Source organism: Bidens hawaiensis, unplaced genomic scaffold (assembly GCF_021521415.1).
Source record: "Bidens hawaiensis isolate Kalapana, Puna unplaced genomic scaffold, B.hawaiensis_p1.1 tig00004864_1, whole genome shotgun sequence".
Lineage (NCBI taxonomy): Eukaryota > Viridiplantae > Streptophyta > Magnoliopsida > Asterales > Asteraceae > Bidens > Bidens hawaiensis.
The window spans coordinates 886959-902689 of NW_027491306.1; the positions used below are offsets into that span (position 1 = coordinate 886959).

Here is a 15731-nt window from a genome sequence, read left to right on the forward strand (position 1 = left end):
CCCGGGTTCCATTTACCAACCATAGGCGACGGCGGCTGCCTGTGGAGGTACGACGGTGATTTTGTGGCTTCACTCCGATTGACTGTTCGTACTTCCGATCTGCTCACCACCGTATGTGCGTGATTCTTGCAACTACACATTCTTTGTGTTCCAATTTGATAGTGACAGCATAATTTTTGTGCATTGTAACGCGTCTGTTCATGAAGAACTTTGGTATAGTTGTACTTGAGCTTATCGATTATGCAATTTGTGAATTGTGATCAACCGTGTTTATTTGCTACTGGAGATCCGTAAAAGTTTGCTATGACTTCAAAATTAAGCAATTGATGGTGAATGAAGGTTGAATTTGAAACTGTTGTTGCAGAAGACTATGATAATTTTTAGGTCAATTCCTTTGTATTAGTTGTTGAAGGGAATTCTAATTTAGTTGATAAGCATGCCTTTTTTCTAAGGGAATTCTAACTTTTGGCATGTCTGTCCAAATATTGATTGAGTCTAATCAGTCTATAATTGAAATCAACAGCAAAAATAAATGTATGAATTATTAAAATCAAATTTTGAATCGGGTTTTTGCAGGTGACGTTAATCAATGGACAATTTCCTGGTCCTAGGTTTGATGCTATCACAAATGACAATGTTATCCACTTATCCTAAACCTCAGCCTTCCTCTTCACATGGTGAGTATTTTGGTCAATTAAAACTTGAATTAAATTGATAATTAATTAATTCTATTTATTTGATGATGTGCAGGTCTTAATATCCAACGTATGCAAAGAAGTGTGTCATTTAATTGTTAGCGACACATCTTACAGGTCATTCTCAATGTTTCCTAAGCTGGGTTATGTTTGTTTGCGATTTATATCTAAAATCAGTGCTACATAGAGTGCAACCTTTGTCTTAATGAAACAACCTTTGCTTTGTGATTAACCTTGAATTCTTGAACACTATTTTATCCCATTTATAATGTTTTTACTTACCTATTGACCAAATTATTAACATAGAGTGCAACCTTTGTCTTAATCGCATTGCATTTCGGTTTACAATTCATATTATTGGCATAGCTGTGGTGGTAACCTGAGCTTAGTTAATAGCTTGGATGGGTTAAAGACTGCAATTGGTTTAACGGGTCAATGTGCTAAATCCGTTGATTATTTAAAGTTGCGATGGTTTTCTGAGCTTTATTGGCGACGATGTTGTTTGAACCTCTTTGGTTCCTATTTTCTATTGCTTGAATGGTTTAAAGAGTGTAATGGGTTCAACCGAACATAATCACTTACTAAACTTGTTTTATAGGCGATGATGTTATGTGAACGTTTAGGTTCCTCTTTTAAATAGCTTGAATGGGTTCAAGACTTTAATTGTGTTAAAGGGGTAAACGTGTACACCTGTCGGCTTAAACTAAAAACAACCCATTTTAATAAACGGATTAGTAGTGTTTCTCTTTTCTCACGGCTTGGTACCCGCTGCGGGGGGGTCAAAATTCTAGTTATTATTATTCAAAAATGCCAAGTTTCTTCCTTCAAATTAATATCTTGGCACCATAGTATTCCTTTACAATATCTAGCTCACAACTTCATCTACCAAAAAACTTTCCAAAATTAATCCAAAGGTACCCAATTCAGTCTCCAAATTTACCTTAAATATGTAGGTTTTCATTCCCAATTGCTTTGATTTGCGACAATTGTAGGACACAATTATATTAAAAAATATTAGTTTAATTGATGATTGAAATTTGATTGCTTTAATAATAATATTTTAAGGTTTTGATTAAAGAATACTTTGTTATGCATATGGAAGACCACATAAGCTTACCTGTTGATAAAGATTAAGACTTTGATGTTTCTTGTGAAGAAGAACCATTGGTTCAATCGATCGAATGTGGAATATGCCAGGATGAAGATATCATCAAAAACCTTGAAGTCCCTTGTGCTTGCAGAGGCAGCATCAAGGCAATTTTCATGTTATTTTAGTGTTTTCGCGAGGGGGGCGAGTCGAACTGAATCTAGATATAAATGATTTATATCTGTTGCTCTAATTAGGTTGATTCATAGACACTATATTTGGTTTAGGAGGTGATTATGTATCTACTACTATCCCATGTGTTGTAAATGCAAATGCGCGGATTTTATGTTCAATTCTTTTTCCATATATATACACTAGATTTTATCCCCTGTATTACGGGGGTTGTTTTACATTATTCGTTTTTAATATTTATATATGTATATTTGGATTTTAATTTTATTTATTGTAAGAAAGTTAATAATTAATATACTTGAGGTTTGATAATAAAATGGTTTCACAAATAAATGATATCTTATAATCCGGTTTAAAAGCTATCTGGGTTTGGTGATACCCATTACCCGTTTATTTTCTTTATTATAAAGTTGTTTCTTAATTATAAATAATATATTTTTTTAATAAAATATGATATTAATTTTTAGTATATCCCTATTTTATAGGATTTTCATCCAAATATTTTATGAGATTAATTTTTAATAGGAGAATTGGATTTTAATAATCCCAACTTTCTGTTATTGACCGATAATAATCCAAACTTTGTTTATTCCCACCAATGGTCCCAAATTTAAAAAAGTTGGCTCTCAATGGTCCGCCGTTAAAAAAAACTAACGACGTTAAGTTTTCTCCGAATTTCAAACTGATGTTTTAGGGCTTTTGATCGGAAGAAAGATACGAGTCAATTGATGTAAAACTTAGCTCGAAACGATACTCCAAACAGCTTAATTTTTGTTAATTTTAAATTCAGACACCCGATTTGAAGCACTAATCAAGCCATTTGATATATTTTCAAGCTAAGTTTTACACTAATCGACTCGTATTCTCCTTCCGATCAAAAACCCTAATAAATCAGTTTGAAATTCAGAAAAAAATTAAAGCCGTTAGGTTTTTTTTATGGGGGACCATTGAGAGCCAACTTTTTTAAATTTGGGACAACTGATGGTAATAAACAAAGTTGGGATTATTATTGGCCAATAACAGAAAGTTGGAATTATTAAATTCCAATTTTTCTTTTTAATATAATGAGATGTTATAACCCGTTTAAGAGCTATCTGGGTTTTGTGAGACATTTACCCGTGAATTCGGGTCAAATGCGTGCGAATCCTTCATTTACAAATAAAGCAATCTGATGGCTTGAGAGAATGGTTGTTTTACATTTTTCTTTTTTTATTATTTATTTTTTGGATTTTAATTTTCTTTATTGTAAGAAAGTTATAATATACTTAGGGTTTGATGATGAAAGGGTTTCATAAATAAATGATATGTTATAACCCGTTTAAAAGCTATCTGGATTTGGTGACCCATGACCCGCTTATGTTTTTTACTATAAAGTTGTTTATTAATTATAAATAATATCTTTTTCTTTTTAAATCGGATACTAAATTTTATTATATCCCTATTTTATAGGATTTCCAAATCAAATATTGGTAAGATTAATTTTTAATTTAATTAGATGTTATAACCCGTTTAAGAGCTATCTGGTTTTGGTAAGACCCATACCCATGAATTTGGGTTAAATCAATGAGAGGCATTCATTTAAAAATCAAGTAATCTGGTGGCTTCCATAAAAGGGGGGAGCAACCACATCGCGACACGTAGGATTTTAGGATTTTCGTTTATATATATTATAGATAACTAGCTTTAGAACCCGTGTATTACACGAGATTTTGTCAATGTGTAAATTAATACAATGAATTATTTGAAATAAAAAAAATGCTAAATGTTAAACATAAGAACATAATCATGTAAAAAAATGTATTACAAATATATTCGAATACATATACTATACGTACTAAGAAGTTTAGAATTTACAAAAGTGAGAAAGGTAAAAAGGATTACTTGCAAGAAATTGTCATAAACATGAATGTAAAATGTATTTTCTGCAGATACAGTTAGTCTCTCAAAATTAAACCGTTCATTGAAAGCCTCCAAAAGACCAATGATCCCAACCGCAAAATACATTTTCTTTAGCATTGGGCTTATTGTTAAGCATGCTTTTATCAATTTAGTATAAAAGTTACAAATAAAGGACAGGGGTAATGGGGTTGATATGTTAAGCTCAACCCCCATTGTTTGCAATCATTTATTTATTAGCCCCTTGGTTTTGAAATTATTAAATAATATCCTTGATGAAACTTTAATTTCCAAAAGCCACCCTAAAAACCCTAGTAATTACGTTATTGGCCAAAAGTTTAGGGTGGTTACAAATAAAGAGCCCCGTGATTTGGTTTTTCTTATAAATAACATAAATAAAATTATAGGAGAGACTAATATGGTTGAAACATATGAAAAACTAAATAAATCATGTGGTGTTACCGACACCACGACTTTTGAATCATCCGACATAATTTCAAACACTAAACCAAAAATAAACTATATAAACCACTAATGGTGAAATGGTTCCCGTAAAGGGAGGGGGAACTATTGAAATATCACCCACTTTAAAACTTTCAAACTGTCTTTACGTTACATCACTGTCACATAACTATTATCTATTAGTCAAGTGACAAAGGAATTAAGCTACTCGGTTTTAATGCATCCAACATTTTGTATATACAAGATATCGAAACAGGAGCAATTATTGGGCAATGCATTAAACGCCACAGATTGTATTATGTGAAAGAAGTTCCTCAACATGGTATTGTGATGCTAGCTCATGGAACTATCAATAAAGAGGTCTGGTTATAGCCTAGGAGATTGGGACACCATCTATCGGTTATTTACACCTTTTATTTCCAAAGTTACTTCCTTTAAATGAAAAATTAAGCTGCAAAACTTGTTTCTTGGCTAAAATCCATATGCTTACTTTTGAACCAAATAATACGAGAGTTAATTTACCTTTTTCCCTTATCAATTCGGACGTATGGAGACTACCAAAAGTTGTTGGTGGACAAAATTTTTGTTTTTAATACTTTTTGTTGATGATTGCACTCGTATTACATGGATTCATTTTCTAAAACATAAATTTGAAGTTTTTGATAAATTTACTATACTTTATGCAATGATACAAACACAATTTAAAACTAATATTCAAATTCTACGATCTGATAATGGTGGAGAATATATAAATGATTCAATTAAACAATTTTGTCAACTAAGGGAATAATACACCAAACGTCGTGCTCTCACACTCCCGAGCAAAATGGCACCATCGAACGAAAAACCACATCCTTTTAGAAATAACTCGAGCACTCCTGATCGAATCTCAAGTCCCTAAGTCTTTTTGGCCCAAAGCTCTCGCTACTGCCCATATCTTATCAATCAACTACCAACAAAGGCTCCTGACCTGAAAACACCTCTCCAAGCCCTCTCAAACTGAATTTCCAGTTGCTCTCACGTTACTACCACGAATATTTGGGTGTTCTGTTTTTGTTCAGATACCAAAAATCAATCGAAACAAAAATGATCCGTATGCTGAAAAATGTGTTTTCGTAGGCCATGGTGTCAATCAAAAAGGATGCAGGTGTAATAGCCCAAGAAAACGTCATGTGTACAACACCATGAATTGTGACTTTCTTGAAATTGAATTATTTATACCTCCCAACTCAGTGGGAGAAAGAACATGACACACTAAGTTGGCTTAAATGAGTTCCAAAATGGGCCTCATCATCCGAAAAAGTCAATCACAATACCCAAGATGAGTCACCAACTCCACACTAATCTGGTGGATCAACAATCACTGTTGCTCCTGACCTAACGTTCGAGGTAAGTAATTCTAATATATTGAAAATACAACAATTGAAGGATCTCATGAAATTATTGATATAATGAACAACCATGAGATAGAAGTGGAATAAATAGTGCATGTGGAACAAGAAGAAACAACCACGATGTTGCCATGCCTTGATTCACCATGGGTTGTGTTGAGTTTGATTTCACAGTTTTTCTCTGTTTTTCTTTCTATATCAGCTCGTTTTATTCTTTAGGGCTATATTTACCTATATATAGAAATTATAAACATTAGTGGTTATTTATTCTAATATAATTTCCAATATTACGCTTGTTTGGAGATATTTTAGTGCCAAAAACATGTGTAAATTTATATACCAAATCTCCCCACACTTGAACCTTGCTTGTCCATAAGCAAGCTTTGAAAAAATTCTTCTAACAGCATGTCAACTGAAGCTAACATCCTGAGAAATTTTAGAAAGTCACGGTAATTCATAAAAGCAAAACGTGTTAGTATATGTAGTGATATTTAAAACTATGGTTTGCTTTTATAAGCTTATTTTTATGCAAAATGTCACGTAATGGGATTGGCTTAAGGTTACACTCAAACTTATGGGATTCACTACCAAGAAACCTTCCCTCTGGTTGCAAAGATCAACACAATCGGGGTTCTTTTCTTGTTCGCTACAAATGAAGAATGGCCTCTTCACCAATTTGATGTTAAGAATGCATTTCTTTATGGATAATTAAAAGAAGTATATATGGAAGCCCCACCCAGGTTCACATAAAATTTCAAAGCAAAGAAAGTCTGTTGCTTAAAAAAACTATCTATGAGCTGAAACACTCTCCTAGAGACTGTTTCGGTAGATTCACCCTAGCAATGAAGGGATATGGATTTCGACAAAGTAATTCTGATCACATGCTCTTCCTTAAAAATAGAGGTAACCTTGTAACTTGTTTAACAATATATTTTGATGACATGATCATTACAGGGAACGATGATGAAGAAATGATGATCGAAAGAGAACCTGTTTAAAGAATTTGAAATGAAGGACCTAGGAAGGCTTAGGTACTTTCTGAAATTGAAGTACTAGGATCTAAGAGGGATATTTTTATACGTCAAAAAAATATATTCTTGATCTTTTAGCTAAGATGGGAATGATCAACTGCAAACTGGCTGATTGCCAATAATGGTTAATCATAAGCTCCGTATGGAAGAAAGAAGGGAACGGGCAGACAAAGGAAGATACCAATGCTTGGCAGGAAAATTAATATATCTCTCACATACACGTCCAGACATCGCATATGCAATAGGGGTAGTCAGCAAATTTATGCAGCAACCGCAAGACAATTACTTGGAAGCAGTATGGAGAATTATCAGATATCTCAAAGGAACAACAGGCCACGGGGTTCTCTTCCAGCCAAATAAACACCTAAAAATTCAAGTGTATACTGATGCAGACTGGGTAGGGGATAAAGATGATGGAATATCAGCATCGGTTTACTTCACTCTAGTTAGTGGAAATTTAGTTACATGAAGAAGAAAGAAACAGAAGGTTGTAGAATTATCAAGTGTGGAAGCAGAATTCCAAGGAATTGCATGAGGTGTGACAGAGGTTCTATGAATACGTAAACTTATAATAGAAATTGGTTTTCTCCAAACAGAAGCTAATAGAATCATGTGTGACAACAAAGTCGCAATGCAAATTTCAAAAAAAAACTGTCCAGCATGATCGTACAAAGCATGTGACGGTCGATAGAAACATCATCAAAGAAAAACTTGAAGTTGGAATTATAGGATTATCGTTTGTTCGATCAGAAAACCAGTTGGCAGTTACACTAACAAAAGCTGTTAACGGGAGAATATTCAACAAATGTCTTGGCAAGTTGAGTATCGAAGACCCTACTGCTCAACTTGGAAGACTATTAGAATAATTGAATAAGTTAAGGCCAAATAAATTAAAATTCAATGCCAGGAAGTATATTCAAATTGTTGCGGCAAGCCAAAATGAAGGGAACAAAATTCTTTTTTTATTCTTTTTCCTTGTATAAGCAATTATGCTTGTTACTTATTTATTTATTTATTTTCTTCCTTTCTCTTGTAACGCACAAAAAAGAATTAACATTCCAGTAAACATTCAAACAATTTTTTTTATTATCATTTGAAACAAGAATATCATCCGCGTAGGTTTCTTAAGATAAAAAGGTGAGTTGACGAATCATGCGTTCGGATTTACCTTTTTGTTGGGAGGTTTGGGGGCATGAGAAATGAGCTTGTGACCCGTGTGAATTTGCTAAGTTTTTAAAGTTATTGTTATCAAACTCAACCCTAACTTGCATTGAAGCGATTTAATATGAACATGAAATTGTGTGAGGATATATTTAGGAAATTGTGAAAAGTTAGCAAAAGTTTTAGATTTAAACTTTAAAGGGAAAACCCAAGTGTATTGAGTTTTAGTATCAATCATAACCATACAATATTTGCATTCTGATATGCTAGGTATTGGTGATGTCCATTAGTCATAATGAATAATGTCAAGCGGTAATAAAGTTTGTGATAACGAAGCAGAAAATGGTAAATGTTTAATTCTTCGAGAGTCGACAAGAGTGCAAACAAGTTCAAGACCACATCTATTACAAGAAATAAATTTATTCAAAAAAATATAATAAAAAAACTAGGTGTCCCGCATGCCTGAGACAGTTGTGCCAAAAATCTTTAGAGATGTGGAAAGGGGAAACGGCATTGTTGGTGAGCGGGTAGAGGTGGCTATTCGAATCATGTCTCGTTAAGATCTTCCCCTTCATGAAATCCTTCACTAAAAAATCAAAAGGATCAAACTCAATAGAGATCCAATGATCAATATTGAATTGGTGAACAAAAATAAAGTTTTAAATGATTTATGGTGTAAAAAGGACATTTCTAAGTTCAAGTGGTGTAATGGTACTAGGTAGGGGTGTATTGCCTAATCTAAGAATTAGAATACACGATCATTCCCCACAAGCATGCAATTAAGTGAACTTGATAACAAAAAGGACGTTAACTTACCTTGGTCCCTGTGAGGCGTGGCACCTGTGTCCATATACCACTTATGGGATCAATAGAATTAAAATCTTGTTTTTAGGTTGTGGGCTACCACGATTTAGGTAATCTCTTGTAACATTTTGTCGCCTGTTAGCACATGAATCCAAGTCAATATTCACGGCAACAACTACAACGTTAGCCTTCACGTTTTCTTGTGCTTATTTGTTTTCATGCACACAAAGCATGTTACATGTTGTATCCCATGAAGGTAGAGTTTGGTTGATGTAGGAAGTCGTCGCATGATACTCTCTCGATAAACCACGAACAAGTTGAAGAACAGGACGCTGTTAGTTAACCAGACATTCAAGATCAGTAAGTTGGCCACCTAGTTCCTTCAATCTCTTACAGCAGGCTGCTAAGAAAGGCGTGTTGATGAGTCAGAGGCTAACAAACTCTTATTCAACCGTGGCTGCCCTCGGCCCCTTATTATTAAGATAAATTTGTTTGAGAAGTGCCCATGCCTCATATGCGGTTGTTTATGTTCAAATCTCGAGAATCCTAACGAGGAGATCATCCGAAGGGGTACCATAAATCCATTGGAGAACAATGGAATCGATCTTCTGCCATGAAACAAAGGTAGGGTTGTCTTTGTCTAGTGTTGCGTGTCATCGATTTGCGAGGAAACCTCATATCCACTAGCATGTAACCGGTAGAGTTTCACCCACGATAAGTAGATCACTTTTGTTCCGTGTACTTTGTTTTGAATATTAGTCACAGTGTATACATTTATTTATACTCATATATAGATTTAGAGAGAGGATTAATTTGTGGCCTACCACATTTAAACAATGAGAAAAAAAAATAATGTAAATATTAAATCATAGCAGAATTATAAGAAAGCATACAAATGATAAATAAATGGATAAACATAAAAAAACAAAATTATATGAAAATGGATAAACATAAAAGACTGTTTTAGGAAACAAGTGAGAGATATGAATAACAAAAGCATAATGGAAGTTGAATACTAAATGATATAATAATAGCATTACTAGGTGGTCAAAAGAAAAATCCAAATTGATCCCCATCATTGGACGCAGCTGGTCGGTCGGTTTGTATATTATTATTCAAAAATGTCAAATCTCTTCAAATTAATATCTTGGCACCATCGTTTTCCTGTACAATATCAATATCAATAATATCCAGCTCACAACTTCTTGACCGGCCAACAACTCCTCTTTCCAAAAGGTACCCAATTTCAATCTGTATTGCTTTGATTTATTGTGACACTTAACTTAATTGATGATCTGATGATTATTATTTTAGGGTTTTGATTTTCTTGTGCAGATGGAAGACCACATAAGCTTACCTGTTGATGAAGATGGTGTTTCTGGTGAACAAGAGCCATTGGTTCAATCAATTGAATGCCGAATCTGCCAGGATGAAGATATCATCAAAAACCTTGAAGCCCCTTGTGCTTGCAGAGGCAGCCTCAAGGCAATTTTCATCTTATTTGTGTGTGTGTGTGTACTTTGTAGTTTAGTATAAACAATTTTGGATCGAACCCACAAGCATGTTTAGCTAAACAGGTCCTGTTGCGAGTTCATGTCAACCCGCGAAACTCATTTCGTGTTCGGGTCGACCCGCTGAACATGGCCCATTTAATGCCTCTATGTTTGAGTAACTATTTGGAAATTTAGATGCATAAATGACTTAAAATTTTTTTGGGCGGTTGTTGGTTCTTCTGATATTCATGTGTGTGTGTGTGGGAATTTATGGTTGTAATACTACTAAAGTAGTCATATTTTGTAGTTTGCTCACAGGAAATGTGTGCAGAGATGGTGCAATGAAAAAAGAGACATAATTTGTGAAATATGTCATCAGGTATTTCAATCCTTTTTTTTTAATGCATATGTTAACCATAGGTTTTAAATCTATTCCAACAAATAATGTTAAACTAGAATGGAAATCCATGTATTTACACGGGTTGAATAGAGGAAACCCATGTTTTAAATTGAAATCGGGTTTCTTTAATTTTGCAAGTTTTAAGGTATAGATAGATAAGTATGTGGCTTGTGTTTGACTTTCGGATATCTTTCCTTTCTATGTAATTAACAAATATGTAGGCAATAAAACATGTATAATATGTTATAAACAAGAAAATGCCTAGGACTGTAGATTATTGTATACAAATGTGTTTATTTACTTTATTTTGTAAATATAACAGTCAAAACTAATACCTAAAATAAGGAAACAATGATTAAATTACAGAGGAAACTAAAGAAATGATGATTTGATTGCAGAGGGAAAAAAAAGAAAGAAACCTAATAGGAAAAAGGTTCGGGAAAAAACAAATTTAGGGGTCCTAGAATTGTGCCACATGACACCACATTTACTTATTTATTAGGTATACAGATACAGATATAAAGATAAAGATGTGACACAACAAATAAATCGCTAACTTCTTGTAAAATCTTCATTCCACAGCCTTACAAACCTGATTACACAGCTCCCCCACCTCAATCTAATGACACCCTCATCAATATCAGGCATGCTTTTCTATTATTATCATCATTTCAAACAACTTGAGGTCATCAATTTGATTAGCTAAACATGACTCCCATTGCAGTGGAAATTTAGCATTTAATGATCATCGAGTCTCCGTCACGCCAGCTGCTGTGTCAGACTATGAGGAATTTGAAGACAACAATGCTAATGGTGCTTCCTTTTATCGCCCAGCTGCTTTCATAGTAAGCCATCGGTTTTTTGGTTTTACCATTTGGGCTTGATTTTCGGGCCTGGAAAAGAAATTGGCCCAAAATAATGAATTTGGGCCTAACTTGTTTTGTTAGTTAATGATTGATTTATTATTATGCATCTGGGCTAAAATATTTCGGTTACACTATTTATTAAATTTTATAAGTCCACACATTCGGTTCGGTTTTTTCAGTTCTAATAGCATGAAAAACTGAAACCTAACCAAAAGTTCGGTTTTACGAAAACATAAAACCAAACGGCTAGGTTTTTGTTCGGGTTCGGTTATTTCGGGTTTTTGGTTAGGGATCGGTTTCCCGGTTTAATGCAAACTCCTAGATTAGTATAAACGGGTTGTGTTCAGTTTTGGGTCCAACTCACAAATACGTTTAGCTAAATGGGATTGTGTTCGGGTGCGTGGCGAGTGCATGAGTTGACCCATTAAGTTCATATACTAAATGTTAAGCGGGTCGTGGTCATGTCAGCCCGTGAAAACTAGTTTCGTTTTCGGGTCGAGCCACTAACCTATGAACACGGCCTGCTTTAACGCCTCTAGGTTTAAGTAATCATCCAGAATCTTTACATGCGAAACGGATATACGTTTTTTGGGTAGTTGATGGTTCTTCTGATATTGAGGCATGCTCTTCTTATTGGAGATGATGATTATGATGCTGCTGATGATCCTACAATCTATTTTGCTGTAAGTGTAGTTAATAAAACATATTTTTACATGATAAATAATGTTTTAAGGAATGCAATTATATTATTTACAGCTTTTTCTGCTTCGGGCAGCTGGGTTTCTGCTACCTTGCTACATAATGCTCTGGTTAATCAGTATGGTGCAACGTTGCAGGGAATCACAGGTGGAAATACAATAATATTTGTTAGTTAATGCATTCATATTTTGATTTTACTTTTGTTAATGGTGGAAATTGCAATTTGCAACACGTGTATGCAAAAGAGGGCAGTTTGGGCTGCACTTTATTGAAAATGCATAGGGGTAGCAAATGGGTTGGGTTGGGTTAAACAGGTCATGGGTCAAAACGAGTTAGGGTCGGAATGGGTTAGGGTCAGAACGGGTCAATTGAAAAAAGGTTGTTTTGGTTTGGGACGGAACAGGTTAGGGTCGGAACGGGTCATAACAAGTTTTGGTTTTTTTTTTTTTTTGAATGAGGATAACGGCGAAACATTTTAGTTTTTAGAAATTTTGTTTTTTATTTAAATTTAAAGTTATGATTATTTTATTATTATTTTTGAATTTTTTTGAGGGGTTTCCTATTAAGATTAAAAACCACTAAAAAAATTCAAAAATTTAATTAAAAAAAATCATACTCAAAATATAAATCAAAAACAAAAAAGGTAAGTCCGTTGTCCTCATTAAAAAGATAAAAATAAAAAATAAAAAATAAAAAAACTCGAGAAGTTAGCCTAAACTAAAAAACTCGACGAAAACGAAACCAAAACCAAACTGAACCCATCCTATGCGAAAACTTGTGTCGGCTCGAAACCTGTTCTGAGCCAAAACCTGAACCGAACTCGTTCCAATCTAAAACCCGTTTTGTGCCGAAACCTATCCGACCTGAACCTACCATATTTTCTTAGCACACTAAACCACATCAACCCATTTCTTTAAATTTGTCGACCCATTTTGACTGGAAATAACAAGATGGAATTTCATGTGACCCATTTAGTTAAAATAGATGACCCATATATTTTTTAAATTAACCCAAATTGACCCATTTGAATTGGTTTGGGTCAAGATTGTCACCTCTAATAATACATCAAACACAAGATTAGCTATATAGGAGGCAATTGCAACCCACGTGCGATTTGGGTTGCATATTGTCGATAGCGGGTCAAATACAAAAGTTAGCTATAAGAGAGGGTCAATGTGGGTAGAATTTTACTAATAACAGGCCAACGGGTCAAATGAAAAAAATTGCTATAAAGTTCTAAATTGCAGCCCTTGTGTACAAAAGAGGGTCGATTTGGGTTCCGTTTTTATTGGTACAGGCTAAGTGCGAAAAATATAGTAGTTTTCAAGCTTATTCGAATGCTTTCCTCAAATCATTGACACTATTCTCTTAATAATATAGTTGTTTGTAACTTATAAATTCAATAATTTGAAAAAACTGATTGTGGGCCAACCCAGTCGTTTCTAAACTTAGACAGCAATCCATTTTAAGGTGAACCCATTTGGCCCACTACCTGGCCCGCCCATTTATTATGATATTATCTTAATGATATAGTTTTTTAGTCATATTTAATACACTAGTCCTTTTATAAAATTTTTGAACGAATGTGGGTTGACCCATTTTTACCTGACCTGGCCCACCCATTTCACTACAGGAAGATGAAACAATGGCGGCCGCCACAGTTCCGTTCATGAATAATGAAGAACAACATAGAGGGTCACATGTCACCACTGAACCAGGACCCACAACTCCAACACCTGCATACACGCCGCCAGTAAACCCGACCCATGATACACTTCAATAGCATAGTGATTTGTATACTTGTATCTAGTAATTTTTATGTTACATTCCGCGTGTGATGTGTGTTTTCAGGCTGCCAAAAAGCGAGTTCTTTTTGTGTATCTAGTTTGTATATTTTTGTTTGTATAATTGTAAATGTGAGGTAAATGGGACCCACACTATAATGGTTTGAAAGATCAAAACAAATAGTTATAGGGAAAGAAAGAAAAGCATAAAGAAAGGATGAGAGGTTTATGAATTGAATGCATGGATATAAGAGCTTGGAATTCTAAAGTTGATAAAGCAAATTCTTGGTGGTTAGATGTTTCTATTCTCTGACCAACTTTTCCTTTATCTGGCTTTCTTGCATCTGTAGCAATCTCCAACTGCTTTTTTTTTCACCCAATTTAAATTTGTGTTACATTCTCAACAAATTTTTTATCAAAATAAAACTTTATATATTCATAAATTATAGTTTGTTTGGATTTGATTGTCTTAATATTGCCTTTTGGAGTACAAAATTTTTTATAAATAGACGTTTATGATGATGACACAAGTATTTACATGTCGAATAATAACCTATGTTTAGTATTTAATTATCTGGTAGTTACAACTTCAAATGACCCATGTGAATACATTATCCTCTACAGGCTGTTTTATCCGGGAACACGAAAAACTGATGTGCGACACCTTTTCATTACCTTACAAGGAAGTCGAGATCAAGATCAAAGATTGAAGATGGGATAATAAGATAAGAGACAGGTTTTATAAAGATTCCAAGATTGGTCTTCCAGCTTACTTTTCATTCAAACCTGTCGGTCTACTAAAGAACATCCCCTTGATATGCATCTATCTTTTATTGCTTCTATTGCACATCATCATCCTCATCATTGAAATGAATCTACTTCTCATTTGCTTTTTCCACCTTTACTTTCATCCAAATCTCACAAAAGATCAAACAATGCCATATATGTAACAGTCATATTCCATAACCAAACACACCACCATCACTCATCTCCCTCTCCAAATATGAGGATAACTAATTATAGAGTGATGATGATGATCTTTATTTGTATAATATTTTTATCCACACAATCAGACGCGGTTTGTTCACTCAAAAGCATCAAACTTGCTTTGAGATGGGGAGGAGAAAAATTGTTTACAAGAAATTCGCGTGTTCTAAAAGGTGTTACAGTTGAAGAACTTGTGAGTATAGCACCAACACCTGCAATGATGTTTGATCCAAACCAATCAAACAAAAGGAGAATTCGGAGAGGATCCGACCCTATTCATAATACAAGATGAAAGACTCTCCATCATGGAAAAGAGAATCACGGCTCACAAGTTGTTTTATAGGTTGGTTTGATTAATTTCTATAGTTTTGTTTGATCAAAAATTGGTCTTTTACTCCCTTGTTCATTCTGAAACCATAGCTAAATACAGTGTAGACTGTTTTTTTATTCTTCATGAATTTGTTCTCAAGATTAACTTGCCATCTCTCTCTCTCTCTCTATATATATATATATATATCATGTATGCATAATGCATTTATCTTCATATGCTAGTGAAGGTTTTTAACTAATTTTTTAACTCTAAAAGTAATGGAATGATGTGAAATGAGTACCAAGTTATAAAGGGTAACCACAAATACCCAGGAATCATATCAAAACAGCTAAATTTTCAATAATCTCTTTCAATAAAGAGAATCAATGTCAGATTGTCAGATGAAGAGAACCTAATGATGAACCAAAGCTAGATTATGATCATATAACTTTTTAGGTGGTGTTTGGTTCAAG

The 15731-nt window shown here is 34.0% G+C and overlaps 1 pseudogene across 1 annotated transcript in view; it reads left to right on the top strand.

Annotated features, from left to right (window-relative positions):
* The window catches only part of LOC143628274 (uncharacterized), a 33802-nt pseudogene extending 19692 nt beyond the window's left edge, over positions 1-14110 (top strand). Inside the window, exons 3-8 of the transcript XR_013152721.1 lie at positions 10055-10204; positions 10520-10591; positions 11195-11457; positions 12075-12161; positions 12235-12324; positions 13811-14110. The product of XR_013152721.1 is annotated as an uncharacterized LOC143628274 (transcript). The remainder of the gene's footprint in view (positions 1-10054; positions 10205-10519; positions 10592-11194; positions 11458-12074; positions 12162-12234; positions 12325-13810) is intronic.
* The last annotated feature ends 1621 nt before the right edge of the window (positions 14111-15731 follow it).